General features: G+C 47.7%; 1 long non-coding RNA gene across 1 annotated transcript; it reads right to left on the bottom strand.

The window, feature by feature from the left end:
* Positions 1-672: 672 nt before the first annotated feature.
* On the bottom strand, positions 673-22,797 carry LOC115081287. Its single transcript, XR_003853770.1, has 2 exons — positions 22,751-22,797; positions 673-824 (listed from the first exon to the last, which is right to left on the bottom strand). It is a non-coding gene; the product is annotated as an uncharacterized LOC115081287 (long non-coding RNA).
* Between the last annotated feature and the right edge of the window lie 519 nt (positions 22,798-23,316).

The raw sequence follows: 23,316 nt of genomic DNA, 5'->3' as shown, positions 1-23,316 counted from the left end.
TGTTTCTCCGAGGCCCCCCTGGATCTCTCCTCTCCCCGAGGCTCCCCTGGATCTCTCCCCGAGGCCCCCCTGGACCACCAGATAATTTTTGAAAGGTTTTGGGGGGTTCGGCAGGGGGAGGTCGATTTAAAGGGTCGGGTGGGGTTTTTTTTTTATCGGGCCATCGGCGCCATTTTAATTAGTGGCAGCCAAAATGGCGCCGATGGCCCAAGAGTGGGAGATCGTGCCAGGACACCCCCCCCCCCCCACTGGACCACCAGGTAGCTTAACATTTTGGGGGGTTCGGGAGGGTGGGGGAGGGTAAGGAATTGGTTTTAAAGGGTCGGGTGGGTTTAGGGGTTGTTTTGGTTTGCCGGGTTTCCCGCCCTCCCCCAAATAATTCCCGTGCCCTATTTAACGATACAATACAAATGCCCCTGATGATAAATCGGGGGCATTTGTATTGTATCGTGCACTCTAACGATTTAGAACGATTTTAAAATTATCTGACGATAATTGTAATCGTTCAAAAACGATTCACATCCCTACCCATTATCACACGAAGAGGTGATGAGAGAACAGGAATTGGAGATCTGATTCTCACACGCAATCACTGCTCAGCCCCTCCTCCACTGTGCTCAGCACACATAGCGTCTATTGTAAATAAAATAACATTAAAAGCATCATTTATACCAGATCTACTGTGCTGCTGAGGAGCAGAGCCAGGTGAGCTCCCCGGGAAGCGCAGTCCTGCAGGCTGGAGCTCTGGTTCTTCATCTCTGAGGATACAAAGTAACACTTTCCTTTCCAAGGTCTCCATCCCTCTGGACAGTACTCGCTCCGGCCTGTGCATAAAACAGAACTGACCTAAGTTACGCTGCTAATATTATCAGCACCGTCATCAGGTCACTGAGGGGTTACTGCTCTTCTATTCCTCTGGGAATATCCTTACTCTCCAGACAGGAATCTCAGGCTGGTCAGGAACGTTACCTGTGGGAATACCCAGAAGAAGTCACTTAAATTGGGAGGAAGCCTGGCCTAGGGGTTAGAGCAGTGACCTGAGAAGCAAGGAAGCCAGTGCTGAATTTCTGCTCCTCTGATTGACTCTCCTTGTGACCCTGGCTAAGTCACATTGTCTCCCTTCGCCTCAGGAATTCATTCAGGTCCTGATTTACTAAATCTTCTTTCCCATGCTGTATGTCTGGGGAATATGTTTAGTAAATTAGGTCCTTAGATTGTTAGCTCTTTGGGCCATGGATTAATTGTACCTGAAAACTTATCACCATTGTACAGTGCTGTCTATGTCCCGTAGTGCCATGAAAATACTAAGTATTATTATTGATTTGTTTCATTTGGAGCTTCTAAACCCCCGGACTTGTTATTTCAGTCTGTGAAATGGTGTCTGATGTTGGAGGCTGTGGTTCCACCTTTATGCTCAGTGTATGTAGATCAGCAGAAAGACTGCACACGCCACTTAATAGTAAGTTCCAAAAAGAAATATCCAGTATTTATTTATGAAACAAAATATTTGTTTGTGATGCCCTTGGAGCAGTCTATCACTGAGGAAGGCCGCAGAACAGACCATGCTGGAGAATGGTCTGCTTTTCATCGGTTTATTTATAAAATTATATAACAAAAGAGAAGCAAATGGCTGCTTACCTCAGCAGGCTGACAAGCAAAGAAAATGTCCATAACAAACACAGCATTGGATTACAGCTTCCTTCTTCTTCCTGAGGCCTGTCTAACTCTCTCAGGGCCTCACCTTTGTATCCCTTACCTCGGGGAAACGCCCCCACCCAAGAATCCCTTTTCTGTCTGTCTTAAGGTGGACCAGGCCAGATAGCTGGAGCCAGTCCGTTAAGGCAGTCTGAGGCTTTCGGTCATATACTCTATCACACTGTGCTAAACAAGAAAGCCAAGTCTCTTTAGAAGATGCAGCTAAGATACAGGGCAGATTAGAAGTGAAAATGGAAACTGTGACAAGAGTTCGTGAGCCAAGAGAAGACGGCTGCCTGAAGGATGAGCTCCTCATGGACTTTGATAAAGTGTGACTCTTACACCATCGCATTTTATTTCAACTACAATTTTACTAACACTGCAACATGGAGAACAAATCAGGATCCAAGCCAAACATATGTCAGGTTCCATTTTAGGAGATACTACCAGGAAAGAAATCTAGGGGTTATCTGGATAATACATTGAAATTGTCGGCCCAAAGTGCTGTGGCAGTCAAAAAAACAAACAGAATGTTAGGGATTATTAGGAAGGGGATGGTGAATAAAATGGAAAATATCATAATGTTTCTGTATCACTCCATGGTTAGACCATATCTTGAATACTGTGTGCAATTATGTTTAACGCATCTCAAAAAAGATAAAGCTGCACTGGAGAAAGTGCAAAGAAAGGCGACCAAAATGTTAAGGAGTATAGAACGGCTCCCATATGAGGAAAGGCTAAAGTGGTTAGGGCTGTTCAGTTTAGAGAAGAGATGACTGAGGAGGGATATGATAGAAGTCTAAAAAATCATGAAAGGACTTGAACAGATTAATATAAATCATTTATTTACTATCACATAATAGAATGACTTCGGGTCGCTCTATGAAGTTAGCATATAGCACATTTAAAACTAATTGGAGAAAATTATTTTTCACATAACACTCAATTAAGCTCTGGAATTTGTTGCCAGAGCCAACATGGATTTACCCAAGGGAAGTGTTGCCTAACAAATCTGCATCTTTTTGAAGGAGTTAATAAACATGTGGATAAAGGTGAACGGGTAGATGCAGTGTACTTGGATTTTCAGAAGGCGTTTGACAAAGTCCCTCATGAGAGGCTTCTATGAAACTAAAAAGTCATGGGATAGAAGGCGATGTCCTTTCGTGGATTACAAACTGGTTAAAACACAGGAAACAGAGAGTAGGATTAAATGGTCAGTTTTCTCAGTGGAAAAGGTAAACAGTGGAGTGCCTCAGGGATCTGTACTTGGCCCGGTGCTTTTCAATATATGTATAAATGATCTGGAAAGGAATACGACGAGTGAGGTTATCAGATTTGCGGATGATACAAAATTATTCAGAGTAGTTAAATCACAAGCAGACTGTGATACATTACAGGAGGACCTTGCAAGTCTGGAAGATTGGGCATCCAACTGGCAGATGAAATTTAATGTGGACAAGTGCAAGGTGTTGCATATAGGGAAAAATAACCCTTGCTGTAGGTACACGATGTTAGGTTCCATATTTGGAGCTACCACCCAGGAAAAAGATCTAGGTATCATAGTGGATAATAGGGATGTGAATCGTTTTTCAACGATTAAAATTATCGTCCGATAATGTTTATATCGTCTTAAATCGTTATAGAACACGATACAATAGAAATTCTAACGATTTATCGTTAAAAATCGTTAAATCGTGTTAGTGCGCACTAACTCGAGTTAGTGCGCACTAACTCCCCGTTAGTGTGCACTAACTCGATTTAGTGCGCACTAACTGAAAATGATACAAATAAACACTTTCCAGGTCACTGAAGGTCAGTTAGGAATGAATATGTGTTCCTATTGGCTGGCTGCCCTCTTATCTATTGATGTTACCAAGGTTACCACTGAGGTGATGGTTGGGGGGATGGGAAATGGAACTGGAAACTAACGAACACCAACAGAAAATGAAACAAAGTGTTCACACTTCCCAGGTCAGTAAAGGTCACTTAGGAATGAATATGTATGTATGTATTCCTATTGGCTGGCTGTGCTCTTATCTATTGATGTTACCAAGGCTAATACTGAGGTAATGGTTGGGGGGATGTGAAATGGAAACAGTTGGAAGCTTGACAAAAAAAGTAATGTAATGATCAGCACTCACGTGACTAGAACTTGTTTGTTTATTATTTTGTTAGCAGGCACCTGAAATGCTAGTGCATGTTGAATTTGCCAATCACTGTGCATTTTAGAAAGGTGGTCCTGGCTGGAACTGTACACAGTTCAAATATATGTAATTGATTGTTGGTAAGTGTATTTTTTAAGTAGCCACACTGGCACAAGTATGTTTACTTTTCCTCCTACTTAACTCACTAGCTCAGCTTTGTAAGAAGGGCTTCTCTGCTTGTGTGTTGTTTTTGTTTGGTGTGAGAAGAGCAGAAACATCAGATCTTTATTCAATCTACTACAGTCATCTCTTACAGTGCCCTATCCCTATTAATACCAGGAGTGTTGTGATCTTCCTGCACACAGTGCCCTAACCCTGATACCAGTCTGAGACAGCTCCCTCCCTGCATTACTAGTGAGAGGCTGGCTTCACAGACAGGGGGGAGCTGCCTGACCCTCACTCCTGACTTCCCCCATGTCCCAGCTAGTGAATGGTGTGTGGGTGAGGGGGGGGGGGGAGGATGGTGAAGTCTGAGACAGCTCCCTCCCTGCATTACTAGTGAGAGGCTGGCTTCACAGACAGGGGGGAGCTGCCTGACCCTCACTCCTGACTTCCCCCATGTCCCAGCTAGTGAATGGTGTGTGGGTGAGGGGGGGGGAGGATGGTGAAGTCTGAGACAGCTCCCTCCCTGCATTACTAGTGAGAGGCTGGCTTCACAGACAGGGGGGAGCTGCCTGACCCTCACTCCTGACTTCCCCCATGTCCCAGCTAGTGAATGGTGTGTGGGTGAGGGGGGGGGGGGGAGGATGGTGAAGTCTGAGACAGCTCCCTCCCTGCATTACTAGTGAGAGGCTGGCTTCACAGACAGGGGGGAGCTGCCTGACCCTCACTCCTGACTTCCCCCATGTCCCAGCTAGTGAATGGTGTGTGGGTGAGGGGGGGGGAGGATGGTGAAGTCTGAGACAGCTCCCTCCCTGCATTACTAGTGAGAGGCTGGCTTCACAGACAGGGGGGAGCTGCCTGACCCTCACTCCTCCGGGGTATTGTGATCTTCCTGCACACAGTGCCCTATCCCTGATACCAGGGGTGTTGTGATCTTCCTGCATGCAGTGCCCTATCCCTCTTAATACCAGGAGTGTTGTGATCTTCCTGCATGCAGTGCCCTATCCCTATTAATACCAGGAGTGTTGTGATCTTCCTGCATGCAGTGCCCTATCCCTGATACCGGGATGTGTGCAAGAAGATCACAACACCCCCGGTATCAGGAATAGGGCACTGTGTGCAGGAAGATCACAACACCCCCGGTATCAGGAATAGGGCACTGTGTGCAGGAAGATCACAACACCCCTGGTATTAGGGATAGGGCACTGTGTGCAGGAAGATCACAACACTCCTGGTATTAATAGGGATAGGGCACTGTGTGCAGGAAGATCACAATACCCCTGGTATCAGGGTTAGGGCACAAGTTCTAGTCACATTGACTGATCACATTACTTGTTTTGTCAAGCTACCAACTGTTTCCATTTCCCATCCCCCATATACTGTCAGTAGGAAGCTTGGTAACATGAATAAATAAGAGGGCAGCCAATAGGAATACATATTCATTCCTAAACTGACCTTAACTGACCTGAAAAGTGTCAAATTGTATCATTTTCAGTTAGTGCGCACTAACTCCCAGTTAGTGCGCACTAACTCGAGTTAGTGCGCACTAATTGGAAAAAAACGATTTTTAACGATTTTTTAACTAAAAAATCGTGCCTAAGACGATTTTCTTGCCCTGCCACACGATTTCTATCGTTAAGACGATATGGAAAACGATTCACATCCCTAGTGGATAATACTTTAAAATCGTCGGTTCAGTGTGCTGCAGCAGTCAAAAAAGCAAACAGAATGTTAGGAATTATTAGGAAGGGAATGGTTAATAGAACGGAAAATATCATAATGCCTCTATATCGCTCCTTGGTGAGACCGCACCTTGAATACTGTGTACAATTGTGGTCGCCGCATCTCAAAAAAGATATAGTTACGATGGAGAAGATACAGAGAAGCACAACCAAAATGATAAAGGGGATGGAACAGCTCCCCTATGAGGAAAGGCTGAAGAGGTTAGGGCTGTTCAGCTTGGAGAAGAGATGGCTGAGGGGGGATATGATAGAGGTCTTTAAGATCATGAGAGGTCTTGTATGAGTAGATGTGACTTGGTCATTTACACTTTCGAATAATAGAAGGACTAGGGGGCATTCCATGAAGTTAGCAAGTAACACATTTAAGACTAATCGGAGAAAATTCTTTTTCACTCAATGCACAATAAAGCTCTGGAATTTGTTGCCAGAGGATGTGGTTAGTGCAGTTAGTGTAGCTGGGTTTTCAAAAAAGGTTTGGATAAGTTCTTGGAGGAGAAGTCCATTAACAGCTATTAATCAAGTTTACTTAGGGAATAGCCACTGCTATTAATTGCATCCATAGCATGGGATCGTCTTAGTGTTTGGGTAATTGCCAGGTTCTTGTGGCCTGGATTGGCCACTGTTGGAAACAGGATGCTGGGCTTGATGGACCCTTGGTCTGACCCAGCATGGCAATTTCTTATGTTCTTATGGTTAGTACAGTTAGTGTAGATGGGTTTTAAAAAGCTTTGGATAAGTTCTTGGACAAGTCCATTAACTGCTATTAATCAAGTTGACTCACGGAATAGCCACTGCTATTACTGGCATCAGTGGCATGGGATATAATAGTGTTGGGTACTTGCCAGGTACATTTAGAATGGATTGGCCACTGTTGGAAACAGGATGCTGGGCTTGATGGACCCTTGGTCTGACCCAGAATGGCAGTTTCTTATGTTCTTAGGTTCTTAGAGAAACAAAAGTGGTCTTATAACATCAGCTCAAGCCCTAGTCTATAAGGTGGCTACTGAAATGATCAGGAGTCTTAATTCTAAAGCATATGGGGATAGACTTAAAGATTTAGACATGTGTAGCATTGAGGAAAGGCGAGATATGGGAGATATGATAGAGAAATTCAGATATCTTAAAGGTTTCCATGCACAGGAAATGAGCCTTTTTTTCAAGAGAAAGAAGGCTCTGAAACAAGGGGTCATGGGATGAGGGTGAAAGGGGTAGACTCAAGAATAATCATAGGAAATATTTCTTTACAGAGAGGATGGTGGATGAGTGGGAGGAGGTGAAGGCAATAACTAAATCTGAATATAGGAGAGCATGGGATAAATGCAGGGGATCTCTGAGGGAGTGATGGGACGCGTAAGGGCTGGATGAATGAGATGGACAGGCAGACAAGATGGGACAGAAGGACTTGTTCTGCTGCCATGTTTCTATGTTTCTACATTGTAAGTTTGAAACAGAGAAGGAGGGAAAAACATTTTAACATTATCTTATCTTAGGTTAGTTCAGCACACAAAGGAACCTTTCCTCTCCTCCACAAGTTTAGGAGTTGATGTTCCCAATACCTGAGAGGCCTACACATAAAGGAAGAGTCATGAGTGGAGTTTACTGGTTCCTTGTATATACAGTAATTATTTCAGGAGCACTTTTAATATTTCCTCACCTCTATTCCTGTTTCATTGAGATAAAAAAAAAAAAAGCAAAATAATCCTCAAACATGATCACACTTGAGATACAAATAATGAAGTTATTTCATTTGAACAAAAAATGCTCAGAATACATCATTACTCATCTCCAGAATATGACACCATGACACTCCGCCATGTCCCTCACTCCCCTGCTCATTCCCTTCTCCATCATTTCAGAGTGTGACACTGCCTGTTACCTCTCAACACTCCCCTCCTCTTCCCCTCTCCATTCTTCACAGCCTGACACCTCCCGGCCTCCTATCTCTCTCCGCCTCTCTCCTCCATCCCCAGCAGTTTAGTGTGACACCTCCCTACTTCTAATCTCCTTTCCTCTCCTGCCATCCCCCCATCTCCATCACTAAAGGGTGACATTTATCTGCCACAACTTCCCACTCTCCTTCCCTCTCCCCTTTATCATCAATTCAGGGTGAGACCTCCCTACTTCTTCTCTCATCTCATCTCATCTCCTTCCTCCCCATTCCCTCCTCTATTACTTCAGGGTGACATTTCTCTGCCACCTCATTCCACCCTCCTCTCCTTTTCTCCTTTCTCCTCCTCCTCGCCCTCCATTTCCTTCACTTCAGGGTAACACTTCTTTGCCATCTCTTTTCACTCCCCTTTCCTCCCCTGTCCTTCTCTCCCTCCATCTCCATCACTTCAGGGGACAATTCTCTTCTGTCTCATTTCACTCTCCTCTCCTTTCCTCCCCTGTCCTCCCCTTTCTCCATCTCTATTACTTCAGGGTTACACTTCTCTGTCACCTCTTTTTTGCACTGGCCCGAGGTGGGGTTGATGCTACCTGTAAGGCAAGCCTCATGTATCGCCACCATCAGGAGGTGGAGCAGTCCAGGAGACGGAGGCTGACTGGAGCTTCACCAATACCAGCCCTCGTTCCCCACAGTTTGAGACCTTGGGTGCTAGGTCTGGCTAGTCTTAGGTGGGCCTCCATCAGATGACTTCCAGTGCATGTTGTAGCAGTTAGCCATGGACCAGCAGAGGTATCGGAGGGACCGAGGCAGGTCCAGACGAGGCAGGGTTCCAGAGGCCTGGGTGGCAAGGATGGGCCAGGAGCAAGAGTAGGTGATGCCTGGGCAGCAGAAGGCCGACGCTGACAAGGCCAAGTCCAAGGAGATACCAGAGGCAAGTTCAGGAACAGGCTGGATTCAGGGCAGGTGACATAGCTAGACTAGGTACAGCAGAGCAAGGGTCAAAGCCTGTAATCTGTCCAGAACATAGTCCAATGAAGCAAGGGTCAAAGCCAGTAATCAGTCCTGAGCACAGTCCAATGAAGCAAGGTTAAAAGCCAGTAATCAGTCCTGAGCACAGTCCAATGAAGCAAGGTTAAAAGCCAGTAATCAGCCCTGAGCATAGGCCAATGAAGCAAGGGTCAAAGCCTGTAATCAGTCCTGATCGTAGTTCCAATGAAGCGAAGGTCAAAGCCAGTATCAGTCCTGACCTTAGGTCCAACGAAGCAAGGGTGAAAGCCAGTGGCAGTAATCAGTTCTGACTGTAGTTCCAACCAAGCAAGGGTCAAAGCCAGTAATCAGTCCTGAGCGTAGTTCCAACGAAGTGAGGGTCAAAGCCTGTAATCAGTCCTGAGCGTAGTTCCAACGAAGTGAGGGTCAAAGCCAGTAATCTGTCCTAAGCGTAGTTCCAACAAAACAAGGGTCAAAGCCAGTAATCAGTCCAAGGCAAATCTAGGTAGGAACCAGGAACAGAGTCAGGAACAAGGACGAGCAACAAAGCACATGACTAGCGTGGAGACCTGCTGCCAAAGCAGGGCCCAATGATGTCATCATCTGGGGCTGTGGGTTAGTTTCCCGCCGCGGCCCCTTTAAAGGCTGGCAAGGCACACGTGTGCACACATGGGAAGAGGCAAGATGCTGGATGGCGGCATCTCCCCATGGCCCACGTGTGGAGAACTGCCGGGAGCCAGAGGGATCTGCAGAGGAGCCAGGAGTGCTCAAGGAGGCTACAGGGTTGTGGGAGTGCAGGTGGCTGCCTACCGCCATCAGTGAAGATAGGCCCGGTCCAGTGGCTGGGCGCCAGAGGTGAATATGCCCGTTCACGGGACTGCCGCGGCTGGGACACCCAACAGTACTCCTCCCTTTATACCCCCCTCTTGGAGGCCTGGGTTTGCCCAGATGGGCACGATGAAACTGGAGGAGGAGTCCTTTTTCTAAGATGTGGCTTGCTGGCTCCCAGGAGTTCTCCTCAAGATCATAGCTTTCCCAAGAGAGAAGGTACTTCCAATGGCGACTAGGGATGTGAATCGTTTTTTGACGATTTAAAATATCGTCCGATATACTTTAAATCGTCAAAAATCGTTAGAGCCGCGATACAATAACAATTCCCCTGATTTATCGTCAAAAAATCGTAAATTGGGGGAAGGGGGAGGGGAAGGGGGAGGGCGGAAAAACCGGCACACTAAAACAACCATAAAACCCACCCCGACCCTTTAAAATAAATCCCCCACCCTCCCGAACCCCCCCAAAATGCCTTAAATTACCTGGGGTCCAGAGGGAGGGTCCCGGTGTGATCTTTTACTCTCGGGCATCCGGTGCGTTGTAGAAATGGCGCCGGCGCTACCTTTGCCTTGTCATATGACAGGTCAAAGGTAGCGCCGGCGCCATTTTGTTTTTTGTCCCCCGACGTCAGGAGCGTAGGAGATCGCTCCCAGACCCCCGCTGGACCCCCAGGGACTTTTGGCCAGCTTGGGGGGGCCTCGTGACCCCCACAAGACTTGCCAAAAGTCCAGCAGGGGTCCGGGAATGACTTCCTGCACGCGAATCGTTTTTCCGTATGAAAAAACGATTCGCGGCAGGAGCGTAGGAGATCGCTCCCGGACCCCCGCTGGACCCCCAGGGACTTTTGGCGCCGGCCATACGCTGTCATCTGCCATCGGCCCAAGGATTCACCAATTTACATTAAGGGTTCATTCCTTACACTACTAGAGTGGTATCTTACAGTCTGCCACTCAGTGGTAGCCAACTCACAACAGATCATTAACTCCACCTATGGAGTATTACAAATTGCTAGCTCCTCCCCTTGGGGGAGCAGCATTGAACACCCAGCCTGTCAGGATCCTCCAACTCCAGCAGATGGTGGATGTGCATCTCCCTATGGGGATTGCTTTGAGCTTTTTAGAAAGAGAAATTTGTAATTCGAAATTCAGGAAAAGAAAGCCCCGCTCTCCTGCAGTGATACCTACAAGTCCCTCCCCCAGTTGAGAATTCCTGAGTTGATTTCCGTAGCCCCTTGGTGCAGTAGCTGGTTTTCCCAGCATGGTCTTAGCTGCTAGTTCAGCTGAAAGGCAGTTGGTGCAGAAGGCCAAGTGTGGTGGTGACGGCAGATGCCTCTCCCACCCACAGCCGGAGACCCTCTCCGGTTCTGCCCTCTTGAGGTACATCTGACAACAGGCTGGACTCCACTCGGTGAGTTGTAAGTTCTCCCAGTCAAACTGGGGGGAGTGATGCTGGAGCCTCGGTAACCCTAAGACCACTGGATGGATGGATTCCTCTAGAATGAAGAGTTCGACCTCCTCTTCATGCAGGTCTCTGGTGAGGAGATGGATGGGTTCCATCACTTGGGAGATTCTTCCGGCTAGCGGGTCGCCATGGTTGGAGACGATGAGTAGTGGTTTCTTGATAGAGTGAGTGGAAATGCCTAGGAGGTGGACCAGGTCCTTGATGATGAAATTCCCACCTGCTCCTGAGTCAATCAGAGCCAAGGCAGGGAAAGAATGAGAGTTCCAGATAAGGGTGACTGGTAGTGTCAATTGACGGGCCAGAGTAGTAGCACCCAACTGAACTTAGGCCAGGAGGTTTCCTGTATGGATGGGACAAGATGACAAGCGGCAGACCTGAATGCCTCCATCTGAGGCATTCTTCTGGGGACAGCTGCTTGGGTTCTTCTGCTTTGGTGGATGGCAGGATTCCACTGGGGGCAGACCCTGCCGCAGGTAGAGAGCAGGAATGTTCCACAGTGGGATGTCAGGGTGTCTGAACTTCTTGGTGATGCTTCTGGATGTGGTGGTAGATATGGCCTGCAAGTTTGATGAGATCTTCGAGAGAGGATGGTAGCTTGTGGGCAGTAAGATCATCCTTGAGTTGACAAACTGTGCAGATAAATGGCTCGGAGGTATTCCTCTTGCCAAGCCAATTCTGTGGCAAGAGTTTGGAACTCAATTGTATACTCACTGAGTGCTCACTGAACTTGCCGCAAATGTAGGAGACTGGAACTAGCTACAGCCTTCCTCCCTGGGTCATCGAAGGTCTGACAAAAGATGGCCATGAAATGTGGCAGTTCTTGGAGAAGAGAGTCGAACACTCCCACAAGGGAGATGCCCATGCCAGTGCCTTGCCCTCTAGATGTGAAAGAATGAAGGTAACCTTCATAAGCTCATCCTGGGAGATGGAGGGCTGCAGAGTTAACTGCATATAGCACTGGTTGATACACCCCTGCAAAACCTGTGAACCCCATTGAAACGGGTTGGAGCACATAGGGACAGGGTGAAGGCTGAGGGCTGGGCGGTGCAGACATCGGTGCTATAGACCCAGTGTAGGTATCTAGATGAACATGGAGGCGATTGACAGAGGAGGCCAGCACCTCTATTACTGCTATTCCTGGATCTTCAGAGACAGGCCCAGAATGGCCTGGAGGGTGGATGGCTCTGCCAAGTCCATGGCCTTGGCAACCTGTTGTGCTAGTGGTGGACCCTTAGCCCGAGGTGGCGTTGACACTACCCATAGGGCAAGCATCACAGGTCCCCACCATCGGGAGATGTAGCAGACCAGGAGACGGAGGCTGTCTGGAACTTTGCCAATACCAGCCCTCATTCCCCGCAGGTTGAGCCCTTGGGTGGCGGGGCCGGCTGGTCTTAGGCAAGCCTCCGTCAGACAACTCCCAATGGATGTTGTAGCAGGTAGCCAGGGACCAGCAGAAGTATTGGAGGGATTGATGCAGGTCTGGACGAGGAAGGGATCCAGAGGCCCTTGCAGCAAGGATGGGCCAGGAGCAAGAATAGGTGATGCCCGGGCAGCAGAAGGCCAAGGTCTTACAAGGCCAAGACCAAGGAGATACCAGAGGCAAAGTCAGGAACAGGCTGGAGTTGGGGCAAGCGGCAGAGCAAGATGAGTTATAGCAGAGCAAGGGTCAAGGCCAGTAATCAGTCCAGAGCATAGTCCAAGAAAGCAAGGGTAAAAGCCATTAATCAGTCCTGAGCTTAGTCCAACAAAGCAAGGGTGAAAGCCAGTAATCAGCTATGTGTGTAGTCCAACGAAGCAAGGGTCAAAGCCAGTAATCAGTCCTGAGCATAGTCCAATGAAGCAAGGGTCAAAGCCTGTAATCAGTCCTGAGAATAGTTCCAATGAAGTGAGGGTCAAAGCCAGTAATCAGTCCTGAGCGTGGTCCAACGAAGCAAAGGTCAAGGCAAGTAAGCAGTCCTAAGCATGGTCCAATGAAGCAGGGGTCAAAGCCAGTAATCATTGCAAGGCAAAGCTAGGTAGAAACCAGGAAAGGAGTCAGGAGCAGGGACCAGGAACAAAGTCAGAAACAGGAACCAGGAATGAGCAAGGATGAGCAATGAAGCACACAACTAGTGTGGAAATCTGTTGCCAAGGCAAGGAATGAGTGGTGGGCCCTGCCTTAAGAAGCAGGGTCCGATGATGTCATCATCCGGGGCCGCGGGTAAGCTTCCCGCTGCAGCCCTTTAAAGGTCAGCAGGGCGCGTGCGCCTAGGAAGAGGCAGGATGGGAAGACCCGCCGGGAGCCAGAGAGGTCCATAGAGGAGGCCAGAGTGCCCGAGGAGGCAATGGGGGTGTGGTAGCACAGGCGGATCCCTACCGCCACCAGTGAGGACACTCTTTCCACTCTCCTTCACTTCCCCCATTATCATCAATTCAGGGTGACTCCTCAATACTTCTTCTCTCATCTCATCTCCTTCCTCATCAGTCCCCACCTTCATCACTTCAGGGAGACATTTCTCTGCCACATCAATCCACCCTCCTCTCCTGTTCTCCTTTCTCCACCTTCTCTCTTTCCACCTGCACCTCCTTCATGGTGACAATTCTCTATCACCTCTTTCCACTCTCCTTCCCTTCCCTCATTATCATCATTTCAGGGTGACTCCTCCTACTTCTTCTTGCCTTTCTCTCCCCAGCCTTTACTTTCATTTTGATTCTTACTGAGGGTAGAAAGTGCTCAGGGACAGCTCCACATGTTTTCTCCCTATGGGAACCTTTTGCACACAAAATTGGGGAAACAGAATCCACACCTAATTTACATTCCCCTACCAAACTAAGCTCTGTGGAAAGCCTCCCAAATGTGGCTAAAAGTACTCCTGGTTTGAAGCAATGCAGAGAATAGGGATGTGCATTCGTTTTCAATGCATGGGCAATCCACAATGCATAAGTCCCTATCCGTTGTATTTGTGGGTTTGCGAAACGCATCACAATCCCCCACGAATACAAACATATCATTAGTTTCATTCTTTTGGCTCGCAGTGATTTCTTAGTGGCCATTTGAAATAGGAGATATCAAAAACCAGCCCTTTTCTGTGAGTCATAAGTGACCTCACAGCCCTGTCATAGAGTGGGTCAGACAGGTTGGCAAGGAGACCAGAATGCAACCTATCAGAGCTAAGCATTTTTCTAATGCAGCCGATTAGAGGCACAGAGGACTGCATTTTTCTAATGCAGTCCTCTGTGACGTTATTCCTGATGATGCAGCAGTACTTATACTGTAAGCACGCGGCGTACCAAGCACTTTCTTTGCGGGGATGGCATAGGGAGGTGGTCCGGGGAGGTTGCTGCACTCAAAGCTAGTCTGAGTGTATGAAATCTATATTCAATTGCTAGCTACTTTGATAGAATTTTCCATTGAAAAAGATATTTCTTTGATTTGGCTGTAGTGCTGCAGCTAGCCATGCTTTATTTGACTGCACTTTTTTTTATTATTATCTGAGACGGTCTCTCTGTCTGTGCCACTGAGACAAGCTGCTAGCAGTTGCATGTTGCTGGTTATTTTTATATTTTAGCCCCTGGGGAAGTTGCAAGCAAGACTTGGGTATTGTGGTTGGGAAATATATTCATTTCTAGCTAGTTTGATAGAATTTTCCATTGAAAAATATATTTCTTCCTTTTTGCTACTGTGCCAAGCAAGCCATGCTTTTTCTTTATCTGCAGGTTTTGGGTTTTTTTTTTTTATTGAACTCAGGCTGTCTCTTTGTGCTCTTTTAAGCCAAGAAGTCAGTGCACTGGGCAGTTTTGCAGACTCACATATATTGTGACAGTGGTGCTCTCTGAAGCCAAATCCCCAGTGGGCCTCTTTTGTAGTTAGTAGCTTGGTGCCTGCACAAGCATATCCAGTAGTCTGTAGGCAGTGTTGCAGACTCACATATATTGGGACAGGGGTGCTCGCTGAAGCCAAATCCCCAGGGGGCCTCTTTTGTAGTTATTAATTAATTAACTAATTAATTAATTAATCTATTTATTTATTTATTTATTTGTTGCGGATTTTTCTATACAAGCTTGGTGCCTGCCCAAGCTCATACAGAGGTCTGTAGGCAGTATTGCAGACTCACATATATTGGGACAGGGGTGCTCTCTGAAGCCAAATCCCCAGTGGGCCTCTTTTGGAAATAATACTTTTAATTGAAATCCCTATTAGGCAGTGACCTTAAATCCATAATGTCAGGGAAAGCTAGACATGGTTGAGTGATTGGAACTGGCAGAGGAGGCACTTCAAAAGGCAGTGCCAGTCCACCATTAAAGTTAAAAAGGGACCTGTTCCAATCTAAAATCTCTAGAGGGGCAGGCAGTTCCATCTGGGAAAAAATGAAATTTAAAGATAATGCATCACCACCACCTGTTTCTGACCCAGTAGTTTTGGAGGTGAGCCATGCAAGACTAAAAGTTGACACCCAAAAGCAGCAGTGTGACAGCAGACTCAACTTAGCATTAACAATGTAGCAAAGGCACCGTTCGCTTCTGATTCTGATGAAGAATCATCTTGTGTGGGATTATCATCATCAGAAATGGAAGAAGTAGTAGCTGAAGAAGGTTTAGGAGGATTAGTTAGTTCTGTCTTAGCCTCCACTTCAGTGCTGCAGGGGAGAGATGAAACTGATGATGAGGAGGAGGAAGAGCAGTCAGCGCAGGCACAAAGTGTTACTGATGCCCCTGGCATTGCTTCTCAGGGTGCAACCACTACTTCAGCCCCAGTGCCAGTGCCCACCCCGAAGTCTATCTTAGGATAGTGACAGTACCAGTCAGGGGACCCCTTTTTCCAGGCAGCGTAAAGTGGTTGAAAAGGAGCAGAGTCACCTGACGCCCTCAGTCCCTTCTAGCAGTCAGGTGGCAGGCCAGAAGCCCCCTGCCATGTGGCAGAAGTGACAACCCACCATGGAGGAAATGGGGTGGTGTTCGGTTACACTATCCGGGGAAGGAGGCAGGCAGCCTCAAAGGTTACAACCAGGAGCATTGGGGAAAAAATGATTTCCCTTGATGACCAGCCCTTGCAGATAGTGGAGAATGTGGGTTTCAAGCATTTGCTGAAGGTCTTAGTTCTAAATTAAAAAGTTCCCTCCAGAACCACATTTAGCAGAAAGGTCATCCCCAGCCTGTACAACCAGTGTCGCGGTCGCATCTAAGCACTGCTAGATAAGGAACAGGGGAATGTGCATTTCACCTGCAATATATGGACTGCCATGAATTCTGCACACTCTTACCTCTCCCAGACAGCACACTGGTGAGACCTGGCTGAGGCAGGGGCAGGCAGCAGCTCTGTGAGCATCAGGGTGGAGGTGGGCTTTACTGCACAGCCAGCTGTCGGATGAGGCCCATACCTCAGCCAATATTCTAGCATGCATCTGACAGATGCTGGCAGGCTGGCAACTACAACAGCAAGACAGGCAGGGTTCTTTGTCACAGACAATGGTGCAAACATGGTAAAGGCAATAGCTGACGTGCACTTTCAGAACATCCAAAGTTTTGCACACACTCTCCACCTGGTAGTGGTCAGCTCTGGGGTTGGAGTCCAATCACCAAGAGAATGAATACCTGCATATGTTAATACACAACTGCAGGAACATAGCAGCATACTTCCACAGAAGTGTGAATGCGGGGCAGGTTCTCCGACAAAAGCAGACTGATTTAGAGATGCCTCACAAGCGTCTCATTCAAGATATTGCCACCTGGTGGAATTCCACCTTTATGATGCTGCAGAGGTTAATGGAGCTGCAGACACCCCTTCATGAACTTTCTGGATCAATGGACATAGGTGTGCAGAATCTCCTAGGGCATCATGATTGGTTAATCATGAGTCAGCTGGTAAAAATCCTACAGCCCTTCAAGGATGTCACAGAGGGGCTGAGTTCCAGAATTGCCACCTTGGCTGACATTATCCCTATAGCTAATTTCCTGGATGAAAATTTGGAGGCTTTAAACAGGAAGAGGGAATGACAGTTGAGGTGCTGCATTGTCTGGACTTTTTGCAGCGCAGGTGCAAGAGAGATTAAGGCCTTTAACAGAAGACCACACATACATGCTTGCCACAATCTGTGATCCTCGTGTGAAAAGGAAACTCGCCCTATAGTCCAATGTCTCTCATTTGTGAAGGACCTGCTGTTAGCAAAAGTCCATGAACAGGAGCACCATAGGCAGAGACAGATTAGGCATGAAGCAGAGGAGGAAGCAGAGGGCACTTCAAAGAGTTGTGCTAGTCCAAGAAGGAGCAGCACTCTGTCAGTGACAGCTAGTACTTCTTCATCCTCCACTTCAGTACACCAAAGGCACGTTGCCCATAAAGATTCATTAATTCTGCTATGGGCTAGAGAGAAAGCAGCTGGCATGAGTGACTCTCAGCCTACCCAAGCAAAGGAGACACCAGCACAGCTGTCGGTGACACGGTATCTCTCAGAGCCAACAGAGGACACGCAGACAGATCCGCTGACATATTGGGCACACAAGCCCACTGTCTGGCCACACCTAGCAAAAGTGGCTCAGCAATATCTGTCATGTCCACCAACCAATGTGCCCCGTGAACGTATATTTTTAATGACAGTGGATATCATGAGCCCTCACCGCTCAATGCTGGCACCACAGCTGATGGAAATGCTAGTGTTTTTGAAAACAAACATGCCTTTGCTTGGGATTCAAAACATTTCCAGTGAATGGCAAGATGAATAAAAGCAATTGAAAGATTTGCAGCAGCTCCAACTGCCTCCTATGTTCCAGATAATATCAGCACATGTACCTAACCTCAAACACTGTACCAGTCCCTCCACTGTCCAGGCCATACATCCCTACAAGGGTCTGACCTCAAACGCTGTGCCTGTCTGAGTTTAGTTCTAGTATTTCTAATTTCAGTTTCATGTATTTGTGCATCACTTCTTTCTAGAATATTCTTTTTCTTGTTTTGCAACATTTGGAATCTAAGAACATAAAATTATGTTCCTGTCCTTCCAGGCCTTGTCCCTACGAGGGCTTGACCTCTAATCTCGAATGTTATGCCTGTCCATCCAGGCTTTACATCCCTACAAGGGCTTGACCTCTAATACTGTGCCTGTCCATCCAGGCATTAAGTCCTTATGGGGGCTTGACCTGTATCCTCGATTGCTGTGCCTCTATGTCCAGGCCTTAATTCCCTACAAGGCCTTGACAACTATCCTTGAATGCTGTACCTGTCCATCCAGGCATTAGACCTTCTGAGGGCTTGTCCTCTATCCTTGAATGCTGTGCCTGTCCATACAGGCCTTAAGTCCCTATGAGGGCTTGACCTCGAATGCTGTGCCTGTCTGTCCAGGCCTTAAGTCCCTATGAGAGTTGACCTCTAATGCTATGCCCATCCGTACAGGCATTACGTCCCTAAGAGGGCTTGACCTCTATCCTCGAATGCTGTGCTTGTCCTTCCAGGTCTTAAGTCCCTATGAGGGATTGACCTCTATCCTCGAATGCCTTGCCTGTCTGTCTAGGATTTATGTCCCTATTCCCGAATGCTTTGTCTGTCCGTCCAGGCCTTAAGTCCCTACGAGCTTGACCTCTATCCTTGAATGTTGTGCCTGTCCATCCAGACCTTGAGTCCCTATGAGGGATTGACTTCTATCCTCAAATGCTGTGCCTGTCCATCCAGGCTTTACGTCCCTAAGAGGGCTTGACCTCTATCCTCGAATGCTGTGCCTGTCTGTCCAGGCCTTAATTCCCTACAAGGCCTTGAAATCTATCCTTGAATGCTGTGCCTGTCGGTCCAGGCCTTAAGTCCCTATGAGAGTTGACCTCTAATGCTATGCCTGTCTGTCCAGGCTTTACGTCCCTAAGAGGGCTTGACCTCTATCCTCGAATGATGTGCTTGTCCATCCAGGTCTTGTCCCTAAGAGGGCTTGACCTCTATGCTTGAATGCCTTGCCTATCTGTCCAGGATTTATGTCCCTAAGAAGGCTTGACTTCTATTCACGAATGCTGTGCCTGTCCATCCAGGCCTTAAGTCCCTACGAGCTTGACCTCTATCCTCAAATGTTGTGCCTGTCCATCCAGGCATTGAGTCCCTATGAGAGCTTGACTTCTATCCTCGAATGCTGTGCCTGTCCATCCAGGCCTTAAGTCCCTATGAGGGCTTGACCTCTATCCTCGAATGCTGTGCCCATCCAGGCCTTAAGTCCCTACGAGGGCTTGACATCTATCCTCAAATGCTGTTCCTGTCTGTCTAGGCTTTACGTCCCTATGAGGGCTTGACCTCTAATGTTGTGCCTGTCCATCCAGGCCTTAAGTCCCTACGAGGGTTTGACGTCTATCCTTGAATGCTGTGCCTGTCCGTCCAGGCCTTAATTCCCTAAGAAGCCTTGACATCTATCCTCAAATGCTGTGCCTGTCCATCCAGGCCTTAAGACCCTCTGAGGGCTTATCCTCTATTCTTGAATGCTGTGCCTGTCCGTACAGGCCTTTAGTCCCTATGAGGGCTTGACCCCTATCCTCGAATGCTCTGCCTGTCCATCTGGGCCTTAATTCCCTATGAGGGCTTGACCTCTATCCTTGAAAGCTGTGCCTGTCCATCCAGACATTGTCCCTACAAGGGTTTGACCTCTCTCCTCGAATGCTCTGCCTTTCCCTCCAGGCTTTATGTCCCTATGAGGGCTTGACCCCAATCCTCTAATGCTCTGCCTGTCCATCCAGGCCTTAATTCCCTATGAGGGCTTGACCTCTATCCTCGAAAGCTGTGCCTGTCCATCCAGACATTGTCCCTACAAGGGTTTGACCTCTCTCCTCGAATGCTCTGCCTTTCCCTCCAGGCTTTATGTCCCTATGAGGGCTTGACCCCGATCCTTGAATGCTGTCCCTGTCCGTACAGGCCTTACGTCCCTACGAGGGCTTGACCCCTATCCTCGAATGCTGTGCCTGTCCATCTAGGCCTTGTCCCTAAGAGGGCTTTACCTCTATCCTCGAATGCTGTGCCTGTCAATCCAGGCTTTACATCCCTACGATGGCTCGACCTCTAATCCTGTGCCTGTCCGTCCAGGATTTATGTCCCTATGAAGGCCTGACCTCGAATGCTGTGCCTGTCCAGCTTGGAGCTTGGATATTTCATATGCTCAATAGTTTTCATGACCTTCATAATAGGGACCATTTTCCCTAGATGTTTCATAGGTGCCAACATTAATGGTTCTAGTGCTATAGAAAATTTGTGGTTCTTGCACTCTGGTTCATCCTCTGTGTTCCCATAGTTTACAGAGGCACTGTGTAAACTACAAAGTCAGCATAGGTTGATATTGTAGATTTGGACTCGAGTAGCAGCTTTCTTATTCCTGAGAGCTCTTCAAGTTCCTTTGTTATCAGCTGAAGTGCATAAGTACAGTTAATAGCTTCTGTGTTTTCACTAGACACCAACGGAACCACCACACTCTAGGGGCCAACCCATTCCAGGGAGCCCTTTCCTGCGCAAAGGAAAGGGAACTCTCCCCGGGTGCAGCCAGCCTATCTCTTAGCACCATCTGACCCATGTTGAACTGCTGTTCACATAGAAACCTCTCCTCCTCCATGTCAACTCGCTACGCTTGAAGGTTCGTGCTCCACTCTAGGGGCCAACCCATTCCAGGGAGCCCTTTCCAGTGCAAAGGAAAGGGAATTCTCCCCGGGTGCAGCCAACCTATCTCTTAGCACCCGTTCACCCATGTTGAACCCGAACTGCTGTTCACATGGAAACCTCCTCCACCTAGACTCGCCACGCTTGAAGGCTCATGCTCTACTCTAGTGGCCAACCCATTCCAGGGAGCCCTTTCCTGCGCAAAGGAAAAGGAACTCTCCCCGGGTGCAGCTAGCCTATCTCTTAGCACCCTCTGACCCATGTTGAACGCTGTTCACATAGAAACCTCCTCCACTTAGACTTGCCATGCTTGAAAGCTCGTGCTCCACTCTAGGGGCCAACCCATTCCAGGGAGCCCTTTTCCTGGGTGCAGCCAGCCTATCTCTTAGCACCCATTGACCGATGTTGAACCAGAACCACTGTTCACATGGAAACCTCCTCCACATCGACTTGCCATGCTCGAAAGTTTGTGCTCCACTCTAGAGGCCAACCCATTCCATGGAGCCCTTTCCTGCACAAAGGAAAGGGAACTCTCCCAGGGCCAGGCTGTCTTGCCCCTATCAAAATCAAAGGGACCAGACTACCTCCGCTCTGCCAACCTGTCTTGTCCCTATCAACTTTCTGCCACTCTGCCATACAGCAGATGACTCACTCTCCTTGTGGTGTTCTTGCCACTCTCATGGTTCCTCAGTGTGTTGGTGCTAGTCTTTCTGCTTGCTATGTTCCCCCTTCATTGTCCTGTTGGATGTCAATGCCACTTGTCTTGCCGCTTTGCCTGTCGTGCTGCCTTCGAGGGTTCATGCATCAGTTATCGGTGCTATATTTTGAACCTGTGGTGTGTTTTTGACACTCTCGCTGCTGCTTTGTGCCTCTGTTAAAGCACTCTTGCCACTTCTGGTACCCTTTACTAGGGATGTGCAGAGCAAAAGTTTAAGTTCATGTCCATAAGTCGAAAGGGGGTCCCATTTGCGGTCAATATGGACATATGGAGAATTCCATAAGTTGAGTCTATGTCCATACATGCAAATAAAAATGTAAACTCCTCACCCTCCTTAATCCCCCCCCCCCAAGACTTACCACAACTCCCTGGTGATCCAGCGGGGAGTCAGGACGCCATTCCTGAACTCCTTTGCGAGGAGCACGTGACGTCGGCGCCACGTCGGAGTGACGCGGCGTCACGTGATTCCCCGCGGGTTCGCTCCAAAGCCCTCATTGGGCCCAAAAAGAACTTTTGGCCAGCTTGGGGGGGCCTCCTGACCCCCCCAAGCTGGCCAAAAGTTCTTTTTGGGCCCAACGAGGGTCCCGGAGGGAACCCGCGGGGAATCACGTGACGTCGGCGCCACGTCGGAGTGACGTGGCATCACGTGATTCCCCGCGGGTTCCCTCCGGGACCCTCGTTGGGCCCAAAGGTTCCTTTTGGCCAGCTTGGGGGGGTCAGGAGGCCCCCCCAAGCTGGCCAAAAGTTCTTTTTGGGCCCAACGAGTGTCCCGGAGCGAACCCGTGGGGAATCACGTGACGCCGCGTCACTCCGACGTGGCGCCGACGTCACGTGCTCCTCGCAAAGGAGTTCAGGAATGGCGTCCTGACTCCCTGCTGGATCACCAGGGAGTTGTGGTAAGTCTTGGGGGGGGGGATTAAGGAGGGTGAGGGGTTTAAATTTTTATTTTGGATCAACAATCGCGATTTCCAACTTATTCAACATAGCTATGTTGAATAAGTTGGAAATCCGATCGTTTTCGCCTCAACACTTTTTTAAGTTAAAAAAAAAAAAAAAGTTGTGTTTTACATTTAAGTTCAAAACGAATGCACACCCCTACCCTTTACCCCTTTCCAGTGCCTTAGGCTATTCATGCCACTTTGGTGTTACTTTGCCATAGTCTAAGTACCTTGGAGCTCTTTTCTCGTTCTGATGATTTCTCCCCAGAAGTTTCATCAGAATTGATAAGAAAACTCCAATTCTGCAACCAAAAATAGGCTGCAAATACTTCCTCCATTACCTTTAATGGGAAAACGGACAACGAATAAAACGAATCAATGAATTGGTTTTCCCCCCTATGAAACGAATGCAATGAATTTGGGTCCTGGCAAAACGAAAACTGAATCAAAAGAATATTTTCCTTTGGCACATCCCTAGCAGAGAATTTTAGCTGCAGTTATAGAATGAAATTTACAGTCAATTTATGTGGGTAAAATGCTTTTTATTCAAGGTAATTGCTTTAAAAATGTCCTCCCTGTTGGATCAGAGCACAGGTACCTCTCAGGACCTCCCATCTCTGTAACTTCTCCACCGTGTCCTTTAATTCCAATTCTGTTTGGTTCGGTGTCACTTGAGCATCTTTCGGACATATGTGATCTAAAGATCAAGGACAGAAAAGAAAGCCAGTGACTTGCTACTGCAAATATTAGGGAAAAAGTTCACTGCTAATGCTGGGGGAGACAGAGAGACAGATACAGACAGACTGTCAGACAGCATTCAGACATGGGCCAATTCACTGAACATCACACTAAAAACTGTTTAGGGTGGAACCGTTAATCTTCCTTAACCTGCACAGTAATTTGACTTTTAATGTATGATTCAGTAAGATAAGCATGTGCTAAAAGAGTGACAAATTTACCAGTGTTTAAGCTAAACTGCATTCCTACTAGTGGAAAATTAACATCTGAATGCTAATACGTCTGCCCACAGAGTTATTTACTACCTATAGGCTACTGTGTGCAAGTGCAGGGCAGATTTTCTCCAAACTCCTCCCTCCATTTCCCAATATATTATATATGCATGCAAATAACAAAACTGGATTTTTCGGCAGCTGATGATTTTGT

This window comes from Rhinatrema bivittatum, unplaced genomic scaffold (genome assembly GCF_901001135.1).
Source record: "Rhinatrema bivittatum unplaced genomic scaffold, aRhiBiv1.1, whole genome shotgun sequence".
Classification (NCBI taxonomy): Eukaryota; Metazoa; Chordata; class Amphibia; order Gymnophiona; family Rhinatrematidae; genus Rhinatrema; species Rhinatrema bivittatum.
This window is presented reverse-complemented; position numbering and strand designations above follow the sequence as displayed.